Genomic DNA, 23,045 nt, shown 5'->3' on the forward strand with positions numbered 1-23,045 from the left:
TTTTTTTTTTGTTTTTGTCTTTCTTTTTTTTAAATTCTGAGGATGGCCGATGGTTATGGTGGTGGGAGCTGAAGGCATCCTCTACCTTAGGTCGCAACTAGAAGAAAACCCCTGTTTTCTACTTTAATGGGGTCTCCAGATACAAACCAGGGGCCTGCCTCTCAGCAGCAAGTCTCGGTCGGAAGAGGCTGACCCCAGCTCCGGGCTGCACGCCGACGCCTCTTTCGTGGAGCCCGCCTGGGTGCGGGCTCAAGGCTGCTGGCGGATGGCCTGTCCCGCCTCTCTGCTCTTCTCCCGAGGCTGGGGAAAGATAAGAACTCTGGGAGGCCCCACACTTGAAAACCTCGTGGAGACCCTCCCAATATTCTCTTCAAAATGAAAATAACACTAACTTTCAAAATAAGAGAATGAAAACACGACATTCAGATCTTTCTCCTTGGCGACTCCATGGATATTTTTAATTCAAAGGCAAATTTGTGGGCGTCCCAGCCTTGCCCCTGCCTGAGGTCCCCCAGGGTCCCTCCGCCCCAGGTCTGTCTGCCAGAGGCGTCAGTCGTCCAGCACCGCCGCTGGCACCCGCGCGTGCAGCCTCGGTGCCCAAATCTATTTATTCCCCAGGATGTTCTTTGTGTTTCTAATTCTCCTGGGGGCCGTTCTTTTTTCTTTCAGTTGTCAGCGAAACAGCCGGATCTATAGAGGTTGTAGCCACCGCCTCGTCCACAGCCTCTGGAGTCACACAACCTATGCCAAACGGACCTTGGCGCCCAAGTCACCAAAACCACCGCAAGCAACGGAGGTCGGGAGCCTCGGTGGCTGCTGCTGCGCCGTATTCCCGGGTGACTTTGTGGAGGCGCACAGATGGGGGATGCCTCTAGCTGGCACTCAGGGCCAGCTGATAAATCGTCTCATTTCCCGACTTGATGGGCCGTGACCTGGGCTGGCCGAGCTGGCGGGAAGGCGGGGGAGGGGGACGCATTGGCCAGGTGGGAGTCTCTGGGTGCTGGATTTTGGTTGAGCAAGGGTTCGGTGTACATATCTCAGGGAAAGACCACGAATGCCCACACCTCCACAAGCGGAAATCCCTTCCCCGGTTTTCTGTTACGGCCACCAAGCCACGTCCTGGTCCCCGAGGACTGCGGGGCTTTGAGTGCGGCAGCAGCGCACACGGGCTCCAGGCGCCGCACCACCTCCTCTCCCTGGGGCCCCAGCGCTCGCCCGCGCAGTGCTGCCCACACCTACCCCGGAAAGGCTACGGAGGACATGACTCGGCCTACTGTGCCTGGAAAGGTCCCTAGGCGTTCGTGAAAGCCGCAGTGCAGAGGGGTGGGGAAACGCCTCCATTCTGGGTCCATCCAAGGTCCGTTTCTCCTAGCAGACAGGGAACGTTGGAGGGAGTCAGCGGGGCTGGAGTTGAGAGTTTTGGCAGCGGTGAGGGATGCTGAGGAAGGTTTGGTAGAAAATGCAAATTGAAATGCTTGCATCCCGCTGCCCGATCTTCCAAGCTTGGCCTAGAAAGCCGTGTGCTCCCAGGGAGGGCAAGATAGCTTGTCCCTGTCCCAGCACCATCGCCCGCAGCTCCGCAGCTCAGCAGCTCAGCAGCTCAGGTGGGAGTGGCCGGGTCGAGCAATCCAGAGAGAACCCGAGGTTGAATTTAGGTGAGAGGAAGTCGGCTGAATTGAAGAAGGTGGGGTCACTGGGGTTCTTGCTTCTGGGTCATAACTGTGGGGTTTTTTCTTTCAGCTTCCTAGAAATTTACTTCAGGTCTCGGGAACTCGCACTCCAACTCTGCTCCAGGTGTCCATCCTTGGCTGGGCTTTGGAGGACGCAAAAGAGATCAGGTCTGTAATCTCAAGGAATCCCCAACATAAGTATGGGTACACACAGGGCAAAGTACCCCTGCCCACTCCCCAACTGCTGGAAAAGTTGCCACTCCAGGGAAGTGTCACATGGCTCAGGGAATCTAGACAATGCACAGCCCAAAGACCAAAGTGTGGTCCTTGGACCAATAGCATCACCTTCACCTGGATTCTACAGACCCTCAATCCACACCCAGCCCCACTGAATCAGAACCTGAATTTAAAAAGTATCTAGGGGACTTGTGCAGGTCTCAGTGGGAGAAGCCCTGGCCTAATCTGTAGAGCCTGAGTTTAGCTACTGCCAACTTATTCCACCTCGTGTTTCCCAGCCCCATCTTCATCATCTGCCAAATGGGAATTGTTTCTGAGGCCTTGGGGGAACCCTTAAGCACTCCTGGACCCACTTTAGACCAATGAAATTAGCTTCTCTGGTTGGTGGAGCCCAGGTAGGAGTGCAGTTTAAAGTGTCCCCAGGTGACTCTAACAGCAGCCAGGAATAACTCGTATAGAAATGCCAACTTTACAGATTAGCTGAGATATGACCTGAGCTCTATGCAAGACAATAGTACGTACCATGGTTGAGGGTTAGGGACCCAGGGCTCGGTAGTCTGATTCATTCTCGCTCCAGAAAGCATGGCCTTGAGCCAACTAGTTCACCTTGCTGCACCTGTTTCCTTACTTGTAAAATGGAGTTGATAATAATGTCTACCGCAAAGGATAGGGTGCAAATGTAGATTCGGACCTTTAGAATCCAATTCCATAAATGTTAACTTATAAGGCCAAGTCCCTCACGCTCTCATTTTAAATAAAAATGGGAGACTACTTATATACCGCATTCCACTTCCTGTCTGCCCCAAGCAGTCCTCTCCTAGGGCAAAACAGCTTGTTTTTTGCTTCAATATTCACATCTAATTTCCAACATTTTGAAAATCAATGAAAACCAATATTGTAAATTGCTTAGTAAACCCGATTCTCTGCAAAGGTTGATCTTGCTACTTCCAGTAATTCCATTCCCAGTCTATCAGTTTTAGAAGCACTAATAAGTGTGCTTCTGGCTCTGTGTCTTGCCAAGGCAGCCACTGAATACAAATACCTGGAGGGCTTGTCAAGACACAGATGGTAGGACCCCATCCAGAGATGATGATTCTGTAGGTTTGGGAAAGCGTTGAGCGGTTGCTTATTTAACAAGCCCCCCCCCGCAACCCCCCAAGGAATGCTGATGCTTCTGGTGAGAGGGAACCCCATTTTGAGAACCACAGTGCCAAGTGAATGGTCGATCAAAGCATCATAGAAATCTCAACAGCAGCACTGTCCAATAGAAATATAATGCAAATCACAATTGTAATTTTAAGTATTCTGATAGCCACATCTTATTTTTTATATTGATTGATTGAAATGTAATATATATATATAATTTAAAATGCACAACGTTGATTTGATACATTCATACATTGTAGTATAATTGCCATTGAAGTGATAGCACCTCAATCACATGACATAATTATTTATTTCTTTTTGTGGTGAGAATAATTGAGATCTAGTCTATTAGCAAGTTTGATTATTACAATACAATATTGTTGTCTATATATATTGTGCATTAGATCTCCAGGACTTATTTATGTACTAGTTGCAAGTTTGTATCCTAAACAATATCTCTCCTACTCCCCCACCCTCTGGTAACCACTATTTAATTCTCTGTTTTTACAAGTTTGGTAGCCATATTTTAATAAGTAAAAAAGAAATGCATAAAATTAATGTTAATAATGTATTTTATTTAACCTAATATATCCAAAATATTAATATTTCAACATTTAATCAACAACAAATAGTGATGCACTATTTTACATTTTGTGTTACATGTAAATGTATTTTGTATTTTTTGTATTAAATCTTTGAAATCTTGCATTTCTAATCTCGAATAGCCACATTCACGTGCTCAAGAGCTACAAATGTCTGGTGGCCTTCTGCAGTAGACACTGCAGGTCTAGAAAATTCCTTCAACTGGAAAGAAGGAAACATGGATTTTATTATTCCCTTGGAAGTTGTCCAGAGAGGCCCACACACCAGAATGTCCAAATAGTTCTGTCTTTATATGGTGTTTGTGTGTACATGGGAGGCAGGGGTACAAGGAGAGTGAAGCAGAGACAAAGGAGTAGTATTACAGTGTGTCAGTCATTTGGGAACTGTGAGACATGGGGCCATTCCACTACTAGTGTAAAGACAAGTCCGGTTCATGTTTTGAAAGAATTGTTTAGTGGACATCTCTTGGTTTTCTTCCCTCATTCCTGGCATCCACATCTACTTCCTTTAACTTCGCTGTTTCTTTGAGGGGAAACCTTATGTCCAGCTCTCTCAGCCCATGGAATTCTGGCAATGTTGAATCTGTCATTGATTCCTGACTTAGGAATCAATATCTGACCTTATGAGGGAGGATAAGATCTTTCCCAGGGCTTATAGGAAAGGTTTTTTTGTTTTTTGTTTTTTTTTTCCCTTCACTGGACTTGGTTAAGAGGATTTAAAGTCTGGAGCTGCTAAAAGGTGACAACATGAACTTCTGCCATGAGCAAACAGACTTTCTAGAAATGTGGAGAAGGCTAGAACTGAGGTGTGGGGGACAGGATCCAGTGCCACAGGATTTGATTCACTGACTCAGCTGTGCTTAAAGGCAGCTGTGAATCAGCTCATCTCCCTCCCCTATGTTTTAACAGATGAGGGGGTGGGAGGTGGATTTTATGGGTTTCTAGGCATCTCAAGCTGGATGACGGAGGCAATTTGCCATTGTTGGACAGCTTGTCTTAGTATTCAAGCCCTTTGATGCACTATTAATTATTTTTAAAATAACATTATTGGCAGGACATGGAACTTTCATGGTAGCAGTCCACTTTTGGGACCCTGTTTCTTTTTTTTTTAAGATTTTTATTGGGGAATTGGGGGGGTGGGAACAGTGCTGGGGAATTGGGGGAAGGGGAACAGACAAGTTGCTGTCGTTTTGTTTTGTTCTTCAGTCTAGTCATGGAGGACGTTGCTTCACTGGCCCAAGTTGGCACCATCATTGTGCTCTTCCCGGGCAAGGCACATCAGTCGCCAGCTTCTGGACGGCCCGCTCACTGCGGCTGCTGGCCACTCACACTGGCTGCTGGCTACACACGGTAGCCCATGGCAACCCACTGCCACAGGGGCTGCAGTCTATGCTGTCACCGGTGACTCACATCAGCCTAGCTCCAGGTTGAGCTGTTGTTCAACATCTTAGCTGTAGAGGGCAGTGTTACTGGCCCTCATATGTGGGATCCAAACCAGGGCCCTCTGGCGTCCCAAGCGAGTTCTTAACCATCGCGCCACTCGGCTGGCCCTGGGACCGTTTCTTAAGAATGTCCTGTGTATGAGCTGCAATCTATGTCCCTTGGCATCAGAGACTTGATAAAAGATCAGGATCTGAAAACTTTATGATAGATGTACTTCTCACAGCCTAATAGTTAATCTAAGCGCTGCTAAAAGGCTGTTCATTATTTCCCTCTAAGAAACTAAAATTTGAAATAGACCTTGACGGGAGTATGAATGAAAACAATATTGCTCCTACTTATATGGCTATTGTAATACATTTCACACACCTCTGACTATATAGCATTATATTGTGGTTATTTTTCTGTTTTCTCTGCTAGTTGAGAACTCCTTAAGGGCAAGGATCACATTTAATGCATCTCTGTATTAAATTTATATGTCTCCCTAACACTTATCATCAGGTCTGGAATATCATAGGTGTAAAGTAAGGTTTCCTGAATTTACACCTAATCTGTCAAGGCTTTGTTATTTCCAGGAGTCACTATTGCCCATATGGGCATGAAGTAAAAATACTTGGTAATCATAATAGTCTAAAAGTATTCATACATTGCCAATGGTTGAGGTCCATTACATGAACACACATTTATGGGTACTTATCAGACACTGTTCTAGGGTCTGTTCTAAACAGATCAACAAGACACTAGGCATTTTTCTGTCCTTAGACCTTTGCCCCCACTGGGAAGGCATGCTTTTCCCATCCCCTCCATGTCCCCATGACTCTGTCACTCACTTCCTTCGGATCTGTCTGCAAACATCACCTTCTCAGCAAGGTCTTCCTGGACATTCTGTTTCCAATGATGCCCTCTCTGCCTGTCACAGTGATACTCCCTATTTTTCTCCCTAGCTTGATTTTTCCCCTTATATAACTTTTTTAACCTTTATGTATTTCATCAAATCTAAGGTGCCACATTATTGTTAAGACACACCACTATTTTATGTATTACTAAAAAAGGGGAAAATGTTGCCAATTAAGCCATGATATACCATCGATTAATATTCATTCTGACTTCAGAGTATTGAAAGTGAAAAGGAAAACCCTTTTGTGGCTTAGAATCAACAAAATATATACTACAGAATGCATTCATGTGCATTATTTGTTGTCTGGCCTCTTTCAGTAGAACAAAGATTTCAGTCTCTTTTTTTTTTCTGCTTCTAATTCCCCAGTGCCTTGAACACTCCCTGAAACATAATAGGCACTTAAACTTTTATAGATTGTGGGAAAATAAAACCCATGTCTTCAGGAGCGAGACAAGAGGACAAGTAAACAGTTATGATGCAATATAATAAATGCTTAAATAGACTATGGCAGGACATTTTCTTTGGAAGCTAATAGGGGTGTATCTCCTTCAGCCTGGCTAGGTGTATATGCACGTGCGCACACACGCACGTGTATATGTGTGTGTGTGTGTGTGTATGTGTGTGTGTGTGTGTGTGTGTGTGTGTGTGTGTGTGTGTGTGTGTGTGAAGGACTCCCCAGGGAAGTCATAGCCAAGCTGGTCTAGAAGGGTGAGAGGCAGACAGTGTAGGGGAGGATTTTCCAAGCAGAAGGGACAGCACCAAGGCCCGGGGACCTGAAAGAGAATAAAATGTTTGGAGAATTGGAGGTTAGTCCATGTGTGACCAAAATGTGTGCTGTGTCTAAAGCTGTGATCCTCCCACTTCACCATGCACCGGAATCACCTGGAGAGCTTGTCGAAGCAGAGATTGTTAGAGCCCTCCCCAGAGATTCCTGTTCAGTAAGTCTGAGGTGCAGCAAGAGAATTTACATTTCTACCAGGTTTCTAGGTGATGCTGATGCTGGAGGTCCAGGGACCACACTGTAAGAACTGCTGATCTATTCATCACAAGAAAATAAAAATGTTGTAACAAAGTGTGGTGATGGGCCGGCCGAGTGGCGCGTTGGTTAAGAGCTGGCTTGGGACGCCAGAGGGCCCCGGTTTGTATCCCACATATGAAGGCCAGTGACACTGCCCTCTACAGCTAAGATGCTGAACAACAGCTCAACCTGGAGCTGGGCTGCAGGGAGTCGCCGGCGACAGCGTAGGCTGCAGCCCCTGTGGCAGTGGGTTGCCATGGACTACCATGTGTAGCCAGCAGCCAGTGTGAGCGGCCAGCAGCCGCAGTGAGCAGCCGTCCATGAAGCTGGTGACTGATCTGTCTCGCCCGGGAAGAGCGCAATGATAATGCCAACTTGGGCCAGTGAAGCAACGTCCTCCACAACTAGACTGAAGAACAAAAGGACAGCAACTTGTCTGTTCCCCTTCCCCCAATTCCCCAGCACTGTTCCCATTCCCCCAATTCCCCCCCCCCAAAAAATCTTAAAAAAAAAAGTGTGGTGATGGATGTTAACTAGGCTTATTTTGGTGATCATTTCACAATACATACAAATATTGAATCCTTATATTGTATACCTGAAACTAATATAATGGTATACATCAATTATATATAAGTAAATGTTTAAAAAAGAAAAGTTTCTGAGGTGGTAAATTTTGAACAGTAAGGGAAAACCTTTATTTTAATAACATTTAGTTAATATTTTTGGTTAGTAGAACTGAAATTCTAATGCCAATTTACTGGCCAGAGCTCTAGGATGGCTTTTTTATAAAAATCAGAAGTTTTTGAAGTTCTAGAGGATAGGAAAAACTAAAACCAAACACTACGGCTGGCCAAGTGGCTCAGTTGGTTAAGAGCTCACTCAAGGGTGCAAGCTCTGAGCAACAGCGGTTTGAGTCCCAGCCCGAGCTGAGCAGCCGCTGAGCTGCCAACAGGTGGCAGGATGGCTCAGCTAAAAAAACAAAAACAAAAACCAAACACTAAAAACAAAACAAAACAAAAACCCTAAACCACTGGTCCAGGGGAACCAGGCTGGATGGTTGGAGAGGAGAGCAGTCACTTCAGCTGCTGTACTATTGCATGCTCAGCCTTGGAGGGATGATATACGCTGACATGAGGCATAGAGATGACTTTAGGTTGGGGGAAGGGGCTTTTAATTTCCTGAGTATAGCTTTCTGGGATGTAAATAAAATAGACTGTAGACATTTTTATGTAGCTTTATAAGTCCAGGGGAGAGTAGACACCTTTTGTGTGCCTAGGGTTGCTCTCTTGTTCTTTTGAGGAGCCTGATGTAGATGAAATGAAGTATATTTGTTTTCTTTCTCTCTTGTCATGGGAAGAGGCCAAGAAAGGGTTAAACATGATTTTGACAAAGGCCAAGGAGTTGCAAAAAGTGGATGTTTTGGGAACCAAACATTTGTGCCAAATAAAAGTTATGGAACTATTTAAAAGACAAATTTAGAATCACAGTGTGGCATGGCTGGTTAAGAGCTGCAGGGGAGAATTTCTCCAGCCCAGTTATTGTTCCGATGAGCAAACCGAGGCCTGGAGGGATTAAGTGCTGGGGTGCATCTACCCTGCTTCCAGCTTTTACATTCCATCAGTAAAAGTGAAAATAGGGCCTGGGAATGTGTTGTGCTCTTGGCAAGAGTCCCCCACCCTTAATGACTCAACACTCATAGCCTCACGAACACCATCTCCCTGAAAACCAACAACACTACTGTCATGTGCCACTTTTCCCTATCTCAGGCACTCCAGGGCACCCATGTCCTCCTGATACAGTTCTGAAAACCCCCTTACTGATGTCCTCTCCTACCCCTCCCGTCTTCTAAAACTCACAACCAGTCATCAGCAAAATCGCCTAAATCCTCAACTTCTCTGAAAATGTCCCTCCCCTGCTTGCTCTAACTTGGATCTGGATTTCATATGAGGCTACTCCTTTTTGTGAAGGTCTCTGAAGAGGGACCTGTTATCTCCCAAACTCCTCATGCTGGGTCTGAAGGGGGTGTGTTTCCTCTTTGCACCTCATTCCTGTTTTCCCAGACTGTTTACTTCTTTTTCCTCCCTAAACCCCCTATACCCCAGCTTTCAATTTGATGTCACCAGATTGTCCCTCTGCTACTCTTTCTTGTACTACCATCCACTGTGACCCCCATCCCAAGACTGGGGCACATCTCATCTGCTGAATATATTAGCTACTGATTCACTTCACTCTGTCATTTCTAACTTATTCTTGATGGTGTCAGCCTCCATTGAGCTGACTTTCTAACACTATAACCTCTAGTTTCTCAAGCTCCTCTCCATTCGTGGTCTTGTCTTACATCCTACATTGCCCACTTAACCCATGGTCCAATTTCCTTCCAGTCACTGCTTCATTTCCCTGCTTCCCTTCATAGCACAGTTCTTTGAAACTGCACTATCACACTCTCTATCTCCACGTTCTCTCCTCTCATTCTTTTGAACCCACTTCAACTGGGCTTTTATTCCTACAATCCACCCAAGCTGGTCTTGTTGGGGTGTGATGGTCGTTTGATGTGCCAACTTGGTTAGGCTTGGCTATTCAATCAAACAGTAATCTAAGTGTTGTTGTGAAGATATTCTGTAGATGTGATTAAAATCCAAAATCCTTGATTTTAAGCAAGGGAGATATTTTAGATAACCTAGTGGGCCTCATCCAATTAGTTGGAGGCCTTAAGCCTTCCCTGAAGAAAAAAAAACCTGTCTGTAGACACAGCTTCAGCCCAGTTTTGAGAGTTATGGCCTGTCCTTTCTGATGGCCTACCCTTTAAAATTCACTTACATAGTCAACCCCACAATTACATAAGCCAATTCTTTGAAACAAATCTCTTAATATATGTCTTCCTTTTGTTCTGTTTGAACCCTAACTTGTTGAACCCTAACCAATACATGAGGTTATTCATGATTTCCAATTTGCCAAATGCAATGGTAAATCTTCAGGTCTTACATAACCTATCAGCAGAATTTCACACAGAGACCATTTCCTCCTCCTGGAAGCACTTCCAGAACACTGCACTCCCCTGGTGACTCATGGGTCACGGCTTCTTCAGTTCCCTTTGGTGACTCCTCCTCTTGTGTCCTAACTCCTAAGGTTGGGATGCCCAGTCCTCAAACTTCTTCTCTTCCTATACACATTTCTTTATATTATTCAGTCTTGTTTCTTTAAATGAAATGTTGATGATCTCAAAGATTCACCTCAAGTAAATCAACTGCTTACTCAACATCATCACTGGAATATATAAAGACATTTCCAACTTAACATGTCCATGGTAGTTAATTTTATGTGTCAGCTTGGCTAGGCAATGATGCCCAGGTGTTTGGTCGAACACCAGGCTAGATGTTGTTGTGAAGGTATTTTTTTTTATGTAATCAACATTTAAATCAGTAGATTCTGAATAAAGCAGATTATGCTTCATAATGTGGGTGGGCCTTATCCAATCACTTGCAGGCCATAAGAGAAAAAAGAAACAACTGAATTTTCTGATGAGGAATGGATTCTGCCTACAGACTGTCTGCAGACTTGAGCTACAAAATCTGCTCTTCCTTGAATCTCCAGCCTGTGGACCTACCCCACAAATTTCAGATGTGCCAGCATCTGTAATCCTGAGTACCTCTTCCTTAAAGTTTCTCTCTCTCTCTCTCTCTCTCTCTCTCTCTCTCTCAACTCTAGCTCTAGCTCTAGCTCTAGCTCTAGCTCTGTCTCTTCTCTTTCTCAGTTTTGTTTCTTTGGAGAACCCTGACTAATACAATACTTAAACCCCAAAACTCTTAATTTTCCTTATGCTTCTACCCCCCGAAAACTCTGTTTCCTCTCAACCTCCTCCATTACAATTAGCAGCAACTCTAGTTGTTCAGAACAAAAGCTTCTAAACCACCATTGATTTCTCCCATTCCCTTATATACTCCATTTATCTCATCAACAAATCCTGCCATCTTTCTCTTTAAAGTAGGTCCATGATCTGGCCACTTCTCAACATCTTCAGTGCTATCTCCCTGGTCAATGCCACCATCACTTAACATCTAGATGAAAACCTCCTAGTTAGTTCCCTGTTTCTGCCTTGGCCCTCCCAGGGCTTTTACTTTATATGGGATCAAGAGTGATTCCACAGTATATGTGAGACCATATCACTCCCTCTTCAAAACTGTAGTGGTTTCCCATTTCATTCAGATGCAAAAAACAGAACAAAGCAACAACAACAACAAAAACAGGTTTATAAGGCTGTATATGATATTACCTCTCCTATAATCCCTCAACCCCCTTCACTTTCCTCACATTATGGATGGTCTCCTGCCACAGGCCCTTTGCTCCTGCTGTTCCCTCTGCTGGAAATGCTCATCAGGAAAAATTAAGTTTGGCAGTGAGAGATGGGAAACCCAAAACAACTGAAGCAAGACAGCTGTGTATTTCTCTCAAAGGAAAGTCCAGGAATCGTGGCTCCAGGGCTGGTAGGCTATTCCATGGTCTGAGACTCAGACATCTCTAACCTGGAAAAGCCTTTATTCTCAATGATCCTTCATGGTCCAACCAGCAAGAAGGAGCAAAAGGTATAGGCAAAAATGGGTCAAAGAAAAGACAACTGATGTCCTTTTTTTGGGGGGGTGGGGGAGGGGAAACAGTGTGTTTTTCTGGGACTGTTGTTTCAGTCTAGTTGTGGAGGGTGCAGCTCAGTGGTCCATGTGGGGATCGAACCGGCAACCTCAGTATTAGGAGCACTCTGCTTTAACCAACTGAGCTAACCGGCCACCCTCAAGTGATGTCTTTTAAAGAAGGTTTGCTAACACTTCCACTGGACCCTTTCCCCAACGTTCCATTGCTCAGAACAGTTACATGGTCATACTTTGCTTCAAAGCAGACTGGGACATGTAGTATTTATTCTGAGAAGCCATGAAACTTGCTGAAACCCAGAAGCTCTATTCCTGAAGAAAATGGACAGAAAGATATTGGGAGGAATGACAGAAGTCTCTATCTCAGCAATTACTGGAAAGACAAAGAAGCTCAGTGTGGCTTGTATAGGGTGGTATGAGATTAGCGAGACTACGTAGGTGTGGAAGATTATTTCTAAAGCTGGCTGCCAAAAAATCCTCCCATTGTTGTACATTTATGTCACCCCTTTAATCAAGAGGCAGGCCTGTCTCCTCTTTCCTTGAACCTGGGCTGCCCTTATGACTTGCTTTGACCAACAGTGGTGGAAGTGATTGATGTGCAGTTTGGCTTAGGCTTTAAGAATACTGGTAGCTTCATCGCTTTCCTCTTGAGATGCCAGGAAAAGGAGCTTGAACTTGACAAATAAATGCCAACAGACCATGTGGAGATGGAGAAGCCGAGGCAGCCATCCCAGCTGAGGCACCAGACATGTGAGTGAAGCCATGTGGATCATTTCATTCAACTCCAGTTGGGTTCCCAATCAAACACAGCCATACAAGTGACTTCTGCTAATACCAAATGGAACAGCAGAACTGGCCAGCTGTTCTTTTGCTGAATATCATGAAAAATAATAAATTGTTGTTGCTATACATACTAAGCTTTGGGATGGTTTGTTATGCAACAATAGAGAACTGAAATAGCAAGGGCCAGATCATGTGAAGCTTTATGCTCAGGAAAGGAGTCTGGCTGTTATTTTTAGTGCAGAAGGAAGCATTAGGGGATTTTAAGCAGATGACTTACACGATGCAATTTATACTTCAAGAGAGCTGCTCTGCTACTGGTGGAGAAAGGGTTCTAGTGGCTCAAGAATGAATGGAAATAAAACCAGGAGGCTATTACAGTTGTCAAAGTGTGAGATGACAGTGGTTACATCCAGGGTGATTATCCCAGTAGTGTTAAGAAGTGGTTTAATTCCAGAAGTATTTTGGAGGACAAGTCTGTAATATTTACTTACTAGTATAGTTTAGGCCAAGGGGATTAGAGAAAGAGTAAGGAAAGGTTATTTTTAGAATTTTAGCCTGAGGCTAGGAAGATGGTAATACCATTGACAACTGACATGTGAAGGAGTGGCTTAAAAAATCCCCAGGAATTCTGTTTTGAATAAGTTAAACTTGAAGTGCCTATTTTATATCCAATGGCAGCTTTAAGTGGAGATCAGTAAGGAGGAATTTCAGGACATACAAATTTGTGAGTGTGATTACTAAGGATCTTTCAGGGCTCTGTTGCTTTGCTCTACCCCTTAGTGCAAGGTCCACTGTCTCATATGAATGCAAAATATTAGTGAACCCAAATATTAGAATTTAACTTCGAAGAGTAAATTTAGAAAAGTACCTTGTCCTTGAGGCAGAGTCTCGTGGCTTTCTTGGCACCTGGCACACACAGGCAGTGGACCTGGGATGATTAATGGACAAGATTGTTCATGACCCACTTACGAGCTGCTTTTTCTATTATACACCCTTTGAAATCTGGGAGGATGGCTGGATTCTATTTCAACTGGAAACAATACCATCATTGCATATTTTTAAGTTATAAAATTAAACCAAAAAAACCCCCCAAAAAACAACAACTCACCACCCAGTCATGTCTCCATAGGTTTTGTTATTATTAAAATATAGTGCACATTATAGCACATTTAACATATATCCTATTTGTTAAAATAAATTTGAGATGGCAATAAAGACCCAGAGCTGGTCAGTTCTCACGGGTTTTGGTGATCACCTTTGATCATTTAAGAGTCACTTATTGTGAATTATTTATGAGTTTTGCTTTTGTTGTTTACAGTTCTCAAAAACAGCCTCCATATCAGGGGATGGGCAGTAAAAGAGAAAAGGGAGAGCAAAAACTTCTATTTTTTCCTGATTGGCTAACCCATTAAGCACATGTCAAGACTCATCTTTTTGTCTGACATTGAGGAGTTTCTGTCCAATAGGGAAGACAACACACATCCACAGGCATCTGGCACACACTGGCAGCTGGAAATGCCATTTATTGTTTGTTTATATTAAAATAAGGCTCATTTGACTCTCCTCTCCCAATTCCACTAACTCTCCAAGGCTGAGGGGAAGAAAGCCCAGGGAAGCAGACACTCATGATGCCCCACTCTTACCTTGTTGCCCCTGCAGCTTTGGGGCATAATCTTGTTCATGCTTTCTGCCTCCATCACTTGTGGCGTCTCCCCATCTCTCCCCCAATGAAAGGAGGAAGTTGGAGGATAGGATAAATGCCCCTCTGACTTCATCCCTGGTGGGACAATTCTTTTTTTTTTTTTTTTGGTGAACGTTTTTTATTTTAATAGTAACCTATTAACCAAAAAGCACTAGCGTATCAAACAACATGGCTTTACAGATAATGCTTAAAATGAAGCTAAGTTAAAAATTTAAAGAAAACAATATTAAGAAACTATACTCCAGTATAACCCAGATTAGGTAAAAAAAAAAGAATCCTGAAAGTGACACATGAATTACTAAAGTCTTGGCACTTGTTCACGGTCCTCCCCAGGGGTGCATCTACGGTTGGCATCTTAGGGCAGATGGCTTTGGAAGGTGGTGGTCACACTCTCCGCCTGTTCCTGAGAACCACCTCTTGTCTTGACTTCTAGTACTTTGAGTATACAACCCAGAGGGACCTTCGCCACAACATCGCAAAGCAGCAGTGTCTACATGCCAGTGCTGGCACTCTAGGCCTTAGGAGCTGTCACTTCACTGGCAAAAACAGCCAAGTCCCCAAGGACGAGGAATGGGAATTGACCCGGTGAGTCAGATGCCCAGGCAGCTCAGCATCAAGAAACTGAGACCACCACTGCCCCTTCATTTTCTGCATCTTCTGCCTGAGGTACCACGGGGTGGATGAGGACGGTATAGAAAGTATGGAAAGTGTGGGCTGGGTCACAGGCAGGGTCCCCAGGGCTTAAGTAATATTTGGTGTTGGCTGGTTCTGGCTGATAGAAAGATGGGTCAGGGGTTATGGTCCATGGCCAGCTCTGTCATGGTTTAAGTATTTTTCGAATGAACCTAAGCAGATGAAAGTGAGGGGGTACTCATGGTTCCTGCCTGCCCTCTGTTGCCAGGCTCAAAGCTATGCGCTCACAGACATTGGTTTGGTTAATCTTGCAGAGGCTCTTCCCAAGTAGGTAGTGTCCCATTTCTACAGATGAGCCAGCCAAAGCTCAGCAAGCTGGTGACTATGCCAAGACCCATTGCTAGTAAATGGCAGGACCGGGTTTCAGACCTAGAGAAGTCTGACTTGCAAGCATGGGTTCTTTCCATTACACCGCATTGCCTGAGGATTTATAATGTAACTTCTACAGTACTGGGCCCAAACTAGCACCCCCACTGAGCCTCCACATCCCAATCTACCCCAACCCCCAGTCTCTGGCTTAGGGAAAGAAGAGTCTACCCCTGGGGTTCAGGGAAGGGAGAAGTCTAAATGTGATCCAAGGCAGAAAGGGGGCGTGGGCAGCAGTGGCCCAGGACTTGAATTAAGACTTGAATTAAGACTGGCCTTCTGGAGAAGGGGCCCCTGAAGGCATTTCGGCTAGTCTGGTGGGGCAATTCTGAGGTGAGTGTTATACTGTGTCTCAGAGTCCCCAGCGGGATTGAGCACAAGTCCCTCATAGCAGTAACATCCCCCATAACTATGGCTTTATTGTACTACCCCCCAAATCCCTTGTTTCCTGGGATCACCTCCCAATAAAATATTCTTTGGAGAACACACACCAACATTCCAGGATCACTTAATTGTTTTCTTCCCCTTCTTCAGAGCTACCCAGAGACACTGTGAGGCCCTGGGGCATGCGGGAACCTCCCACTGCTCAGTCCCAGAGGTAACTGCTGCTGTTGTTCCTTGTCCCAGCCAGCAGGGGCCAGGCTCCACGTCTAAGGCAGACCCTTACTTCTTCTAGAAAGGCTTGTAAAGCAGTCAGGTAGTCTTCCCATTTCATAACCTGCCACTGCCCGGACCCAGGGTTTCAAAAAGCCTGTGTCTTTGAGGATCCTTTATTGCCTCTCCTCTCCAAAAGCTAAAAAGCTGTGTTCTTGCCACTTGGCCCAACTCTGGGGGTACCTCCATCCCCTTCCCCTTTGTTGACTCAGTTTAAGTGGGCTGATCAAGGGCCAGCAAACTTGCTCTGTAAAGGGCAAGATAGTAAATATTTTAGACTTTGTGGGCGCTACAGTCTCTGTCACAACTATTTAACCATATGGTGAGAGCACGAAAGCAACCATAGGTCATACCTAAATAGATGAATGTGGCCGTGTTCCAATACAACTTTATTTATAGACACTGAAATTTGAATTTTATATAATTCTTATGACTCCAAAAACAGTGTTCTTTAATTTTTTCCCCCAATCTCTTAGAAATGTAAAACTATTCATAGCTCATGAGCTACAGAAAAACAGACAGCAGATCAGATTTGGCTAGATCTCTAGGCTAGACTTTTAAAAGCAAAGCCCTGTTTAGATTTTATTATGCTGCTGAACTCCTGTTTGATTGGCATTATTTAAATAAGATCTAATTAATGTTAGGAATGCATTGGATTTATCAAGTTCTGATGTATTATCAATAAATAAATCCTTCTGGGGCATGGATAATATACCTTTGCATTTTCCACCTAGCATCTTATGTGGTGATATACATAAATTAATTTTTAATAGCATCAAAACCAAAAAGCTTATTATTTGTTCTTTACTGTGCTATGTGGTGTGTTGTGGAACTCCTCAAGTCATTTCCTCACTTGAAAAAGAAATGATAAAGCCCATACTAATAAGTTGCCATGACAATTAAATGACATTGTCTCTATGGCCATGCTTTGTAACTGTAATTATAAAATGTCAGGTTATATTGTGATCATGGTTTTTAGATATAAGATATGATGATCTCTGTCACAGAGTGGTGGTTCAGTAGAGAACAGAAATTTGGAAAATGGAGAATAAATGCGTTCTATTCTTTAATCTCCCATTATGTGGCTTTGTGACCTTGGACTCAACAGTTTCTCCATGTGTATAATGGTGATAATGTTCTCGACTGGCCGGTAACATGGGGATTAAAGGAGAGAGATTGTTAAATGTTATAAACATGTAAAATTGAACTTTAACATTCAGGGTCTGTGCTTAGAGGGTGTGCGTGTACATGCGGTTAGGCAGAAATTTAAGATGGCCTCTAATATTCGCCCCCTATGTACATACCCTGTACAGTCTCTTCTTGAATATGGGCAGGGCTAGGAATATGATAAATTTCACTCTCAAGTTTTATTGGATTATAAAGTTGAAGAAATTGTGCAGATATAATTAAGGTAAGAAGCCAGCTGACTTTGAGTTAACCAAAATGGAGATTATCCTGGGTGGGCCTGACCTAATCAAGTGAGCCCCTAAAATAGACTGGGCCCTTTCCGAAAGAAGAGGGATCAAACAGAGCGATTCTGCTGCTGGCCTTGAAACAGTAAGCTGTCATGCTGCGAAGGGGGCCTACAGATAGGGCCATGTGGCAAGGAACTGCAGGTAGCTTCTAGGAGCTAAGAGTTACTGTGGACCAGCAGATAGCGAGGGAGTGGGGACCTCAGTCCTACAACTGCAAGGAACTGAATTCTGCAAACAACCACTTGAATTTGTAAGAAGTCCTGAGCCACAGCTGAAAATGCAGGCCAGTTGAGATTTGATTTCAGCCTGGTGAAACTGAGCTGAGAATCCAACCACTCTGCCTAGACTTCTGATTTAAAGAACTGTAACATAATAAATGGGTTTGCAGTAAGTTTGTGGTAATTTGTTTTGCAGCAATAGGAGACTAAAATAATGTGAACTTATTGTCTAAGTGGGGTGATGAGACAAAGCATAAAAAAATCAAAGCAAAAGATAAAGAGCGATTAGAACTACAGTAAAACCTTGGATTGCGAGTAATGTGGTTTGCAAGTGTTCCGCAAGACAAGAAAACATTTCTAATACATTTTAACATGGTAAACAAGTGATGTCTTGCAATACAAGTAGTTTGTCTCCAGAACAAAGTAGGCTCACAAACCAAGGTATTACTGTAATTGCTAACTGGGTCATAAGTTCTGTATTCCATCCTGAGAAGGGGGAAATGGGAGAGCATGTGATGGGATGGAAGCTTCATAGACAGGAGATTCCTGAGGTCTGCCTTCTGTGCTTGGAAGGAAGGAGAGAAGGAGTTCCCTTGGAGAAGGTGGGACTGCATCATGGGAAGTTTATGCTTCCATATAATATGAAGTGATAAAGTCAAAGAAAGGAGAGTGTTTCAAGAATGAGGCAATCGTTGACTGTGTCAAATGCTGCTAAGAGCTTTGGATAAGCATATAGAAACGACGATTAGATTTGGCTAGGTGAAGGTCATCCATATCTTGAGCAATGTCATTGGGCGTGATGGTGAATTTACCTTCACATTTATGATCAATTGATATTCAACAGGAGTGCCAAGGCAATTAAGTGAGAAAAAGTCTTTTCAACAAATGGTGCTGGGACAACAAGATATCCATATACAAAAGAATGGAGGTAGACCCTTATCTCACATCATATACAAAAATGAGTTGAAAATGGATCAAGGACCTAAATATACAAGCTAAAACTATAAAACTCTTAGAAAAAACAGGCATAACTCATAGTGACTTTTGATTAAGCAAAGTTTTCTTGGATATGACACGAAAATCAAAAGCGGCAAAAGAAAAGACAATAGATAAATGGGACTTTATCAAGATTAAAAACTTTTGTGCTTCAAGAGATACCATAAAGAAAGTAAAAAGCTACCTGACAGAATGGGAAATTTTGTTTTTGAAAATAATATATCTGATAAAGAACTGGTATTTTAAATGTATAAAGAATTCCTACAACTCAATAATAAAGAGACAAATAACACAACTTAAAAATGGTCAAAGGCTCTAAATAGTCATTTCTCTAAAAAACATACAAATGGCCAATAAACACATAAAAGATACTTAATGTCATTAATATCAGAGAAATGCAAATCAAAACCACAATGAGATACCACCACACACATACTAGGATTGCTATGATAAAAAAGACAGATAATAGTTCGTATTGGTAAGGATGTGGAGAAATCAGAACCCTCATATACTACTGGTGGGAATGTAAAATAATGCAGCCACTTTGGGGGACAGTGTGGAAGTTCCCCAAAGGTTAAACATAGAGTTGCCATATAACCCAGTAATTCCACTCTTAGGCATATACCCAAGAGAAATGAAAACTTGTTCATACAAAACACTTGTATATGAATGTTCACAGCAATATCATTTAAAATAGCCCAAGTTGGCAACAACCTAAATGTTTGTCAACTGATAAGTAAATAAATAAAATGCGCTATCTTCCTTTAAAGTTTGGTATATTGAAAAAAGTTGCAGTTTGCCTCTCTGAAGATATCTAATGAATATTATTAAACATTTTATTGAAATGAACTTTGTTAATCATTAATAATATATTGATGTAATACTTTGTTTTTTCAAAAATTTAAAATCATGGTTTCATATACCACACAAAATAATGAAGTGACGGGATTTAAATATTCTTAGAAGGGATTCTATAGATTATGTATTACTATGAAGTGTAATTCTCAGTCAAAAAGGTAATAAACACAGCCACATGGACGATCTTTAAAAATACCATCGAACACTTAAAATATCCCCAGAACTGTATACTCCTTGCATTCAAAATCTCATTTAACTCTCACAGCAGCCCTGGGAGGTAGGTGGCATTATGTTCATTCTACAGATGCGAGGCCCAAATCCAGTGAGGTTAAGTAGCATGCCTGAAGTCCACAGCTAGTAAATATTGGAGTTAGGATTTAAACCCTGGTCAGTGTGATGCCACACTGAGCGCCACAGTACAAAGTTATGTCTATCTTAGCTGAATGCACTTTTACTCATTTATCTCTGCTTTACACTATTAACTTTGCTGCAAAATCCCTTGGGACTGTTTGTTTATCTTTTAGTTCTTGTCAGTCTGACAGCTGCCTCTTTTCTAAGTGGATTTTTTACTCTTTTCCCTGGGTGTGTCATTTCCTAGCCCTTGTCAGAGTCTCTTTCTTAGTTACTTTTGTATTTGTTTAAATCGTTTTCCGTGGCTAACTTGGAGAGTTGGCATGGAAAAAAACTGGGAGTGACGAGAACACGGTCTGCACCAAGCTCTGCTCTTCCGCACTCTGCATGGTCTTTCCTGTTCTTTGTCTTTATGGGAAGTGTGCAGCGAAGAAAAGCCTGCTGATTTAATTTTATACTCAAAACTCTTCCAGATAATTATGCCTCTTAGCTGGTTCCCACTTAACAACAGCATTCAGAGGTAAGCTTTGTTATTTTGGCATGATTTCTTTTGATCTTCTGAATGCAATATGTGTTTTTGCAAACTAAGTTATAGTGTATTTTTTCCAATTTGCTTTATATCATGAACATGTATCTATTTTCCTATATACTTTTAAAAATATGGTTTTAAGTAAGATACATACATGCAGCAAAGTACACAAATCTTAAGTGTATAGACCATTTAGTGTTTACCTATGTAAACACCCATGTGACCACCACCCAGCTCAAGATGTAGTTCTCAAAATCTTTGGTTTCACTCTTAAATTTTTAAGAAACTCAGAGTTTTTGCTTATGTGAATTATATCTGTCAATATTACTGTTAGAAATTGAATGAAACAAATTTCAAAATATTTATCAATAAAAATAACAATAAGCCATCAGTGTTAGTATTTAACTAATGTATTATTAAAATAGCATATTTTTATAAAAAATAACTATATTTTCTAAAAATTGTTTTACATTGTTACAAATTTCTTTGATGTCTTGCTTCATAGAAATCATCTGAATTCTGATATCTTTTTCTTCATTTAGTCTGCTGTGATATGTCATTTTCATTGACGCATATGAAGAAACTGGTTTCCCACACAGATGGACTTGAGACAAGAGAACTTCACAGACCCTCTGAAAGGCTCTTGAGGACATGCTGGTCCACAAAGGGGTCCTTGGTACACAGTTTGAGAACCAATTCTATAGACTAGTTTGATTATACCAGAAGGTTCCCACAGAGGGAACTGCTATTCTGTCACTCTCCTTCAAGATTAGCATTGCCTTTTCTAGATCTTCATATACATGGAATCATAAGGTAAGCGCTTTTGTGCATTCCATTGTGCAGATATACCACATTTTATTGATCCATTCTATTGGTGCACATTTGAATTGTTTTTTGTTTTTTGCTACTATGAATGGAGAACATATTTTTTGGTGAACACCTGCACTCATTTCTCCTAGAATTGTTGGTAAGTGAGCAGACAGATGTTTAGCTTAACAGACTTTCAAGCCATAGAACACATTTTTAATTGTTGAATTTTTTTCAACATATATTATTTAGCATAAATTTCACATTTCTCTTATTAATATGTAATATATGCCTGTATATTTGCTCTTTATAAATGTTGCTTTAAAATCAATGTAATTTAGCAATACTATATATTTCCATTACTAGATTACTAAATAAAAAAAAACTTGTTTTTTTATGTTTGGGATCATTCAATGGAAGAGAAATCTATGTCCTACTCTCATTAGTGATTCCAGTGGCTTTTTTTTTTAAGTGCAGTCTTTGGAGCTCTGAGAGGACACTTTTATCATCTTCATATTCCCAAGGCTTAGCTGTATCAGTTAGCTGTTTCCACATAACAAACCATCCTAAAAGTTAGTGACTCAAAATAACATACATTTACTATATCTCATGAGTTTATAGGTTGGCTGGGTGGTTCCACTGGTTTGGGAAAGGTTGGGTTGGTCTTAGATGCATGTTAACGCATTAGCTGTCAGCAGGTAGGATGGTTGAAATGACTCAACATTCCACGAGCCTCCGCCATCTACCAGCTGGCCAGCCTGCACTTGTTTTCATGGCGGTGGCAGAGGTCCAATGGAAGAAACAAAAACGTGCCTCTGCTTGTGTCAAGTCTGCTGCTATCCCATTAGCCAAAGCAAATTACGTGGCCAAGCTCAGAGTTAGCACAGAAGGGTGTTACCAAAGGACATGATACAGAAAGGCTTAAAAAATTGGGGCCAGTAATTCAATCCATCTACCATATCTGCATGGCCTAAAACTAAAATTACAGATAATTTTAAAAAATAGTGTATTACTAGTAAAACACTAGTTGGAAATGTAGAAGATAACAGTGGGTTCCTAATAAATATCTGATCAATGAATAAATAAAGTTAATTCAATGCTGAGGATGTGTCTAATATAACAACTTGTGAGGTAGTCAAATCTATAAGAATCTCAGCCTTTTGGCTAAGATCAAGTGTAAGAATTCAAAGTCCTAAAGTGGTATAGCCTGAAGAGTTCAATCTACTGTGTTATGAGCACACACTCTAATACAAAGACCAGGTTTTTTCCTAAGGAAAAGCAAAAGATAGAGTGTAAAAAGCTGTGACTGGATTTTGAGAAAATGAAATATATACATTGCTTGAAAAGGGTAAACAATTAGTATTTTGATGCACCAGTATAACATTTCCTCATTAAAATGATATATTAAAGTTCAGGAATGACCAGGGGTCAAATTCTGCCCCCAGCTTTACATTTTTGGTACATTCTGATTCACCTAAAGCTATTGGGTCATGCTGTAAGTGATTAGGTATACAACATTAAACTAGCTTCCTTTGGAAAATTTTTCCAGATTTGATCTTGGTGGAGACTTTAAGCGGTCTCAAAAATTGCCAAGATGAGGCTGGCTGAGTGGCACGTTGGTTAAGAGTTGGCTTGGGAGTGCGAGTTCTGAGAAGCAGGGCCCCAGTTTGGATCCCACATGAGGGCTAGTGATGTTGCACCCTCTACAGCTAAGATGGTGAACAACAGCTCGACTTGGCACAGGGCTGCCGTGAATTGCTGGCCACGGCATAGGCTGCAGTGGGGCTGCAGTGGGCTGCCATAAGCTACCGTGAGCGGCCGTCCAGTGGTCGGTGACTGATCTGCCTCAGCCGGGAAGAGCTCAATGATCACAATACCAACATGGGCCAGTGAAGCGCCGTCCTCCACAACTAGACTGAAGAACAAAAAAACAGCAACTTGTCTGTTCCCCTCCCCCAATTC

General features: G+C 42.4%; 1 long non-coding RNA gene across 1 annotated transcript; it reads left to right on the plus strand.

Annotated features, from left to right (window-relative positions):
• Positions 1–79: 79 nt before the first annotated feature.
• On the plus strand, positions 80–21,852 carry LOC109379002 (uncharacterized). The gene is made up of 5 exons (XR_002123098.1): positions 80–1,357; positions 1,741–1,838; positions 14,570–14,721; positions 20,221–20,267; positions 20,819–21,852. It is a non-coding gene; the product is annotated as an uncharacterized LOC109379002 (long non-coding RNA).
• Positions 21,853–23,045: the final 1,193 nt, after the last annotated feature.

Source organism: Hipposideros armiger, unplaced genomic scaffold (assembly GCF_001890085.2).
Source record: "Hipposideros armiger isolate ML-2016 unplaced genomic scaffold, ASM189008v1 scaffold_20, whole genome shotgun sequence".
Taxonomy (NCBI): Eukaryota; Metazoa; Chordata; class Mammalia; order Chiroptera; family Hipposideridae; genus Hipposideros; species Hipposideros armiger.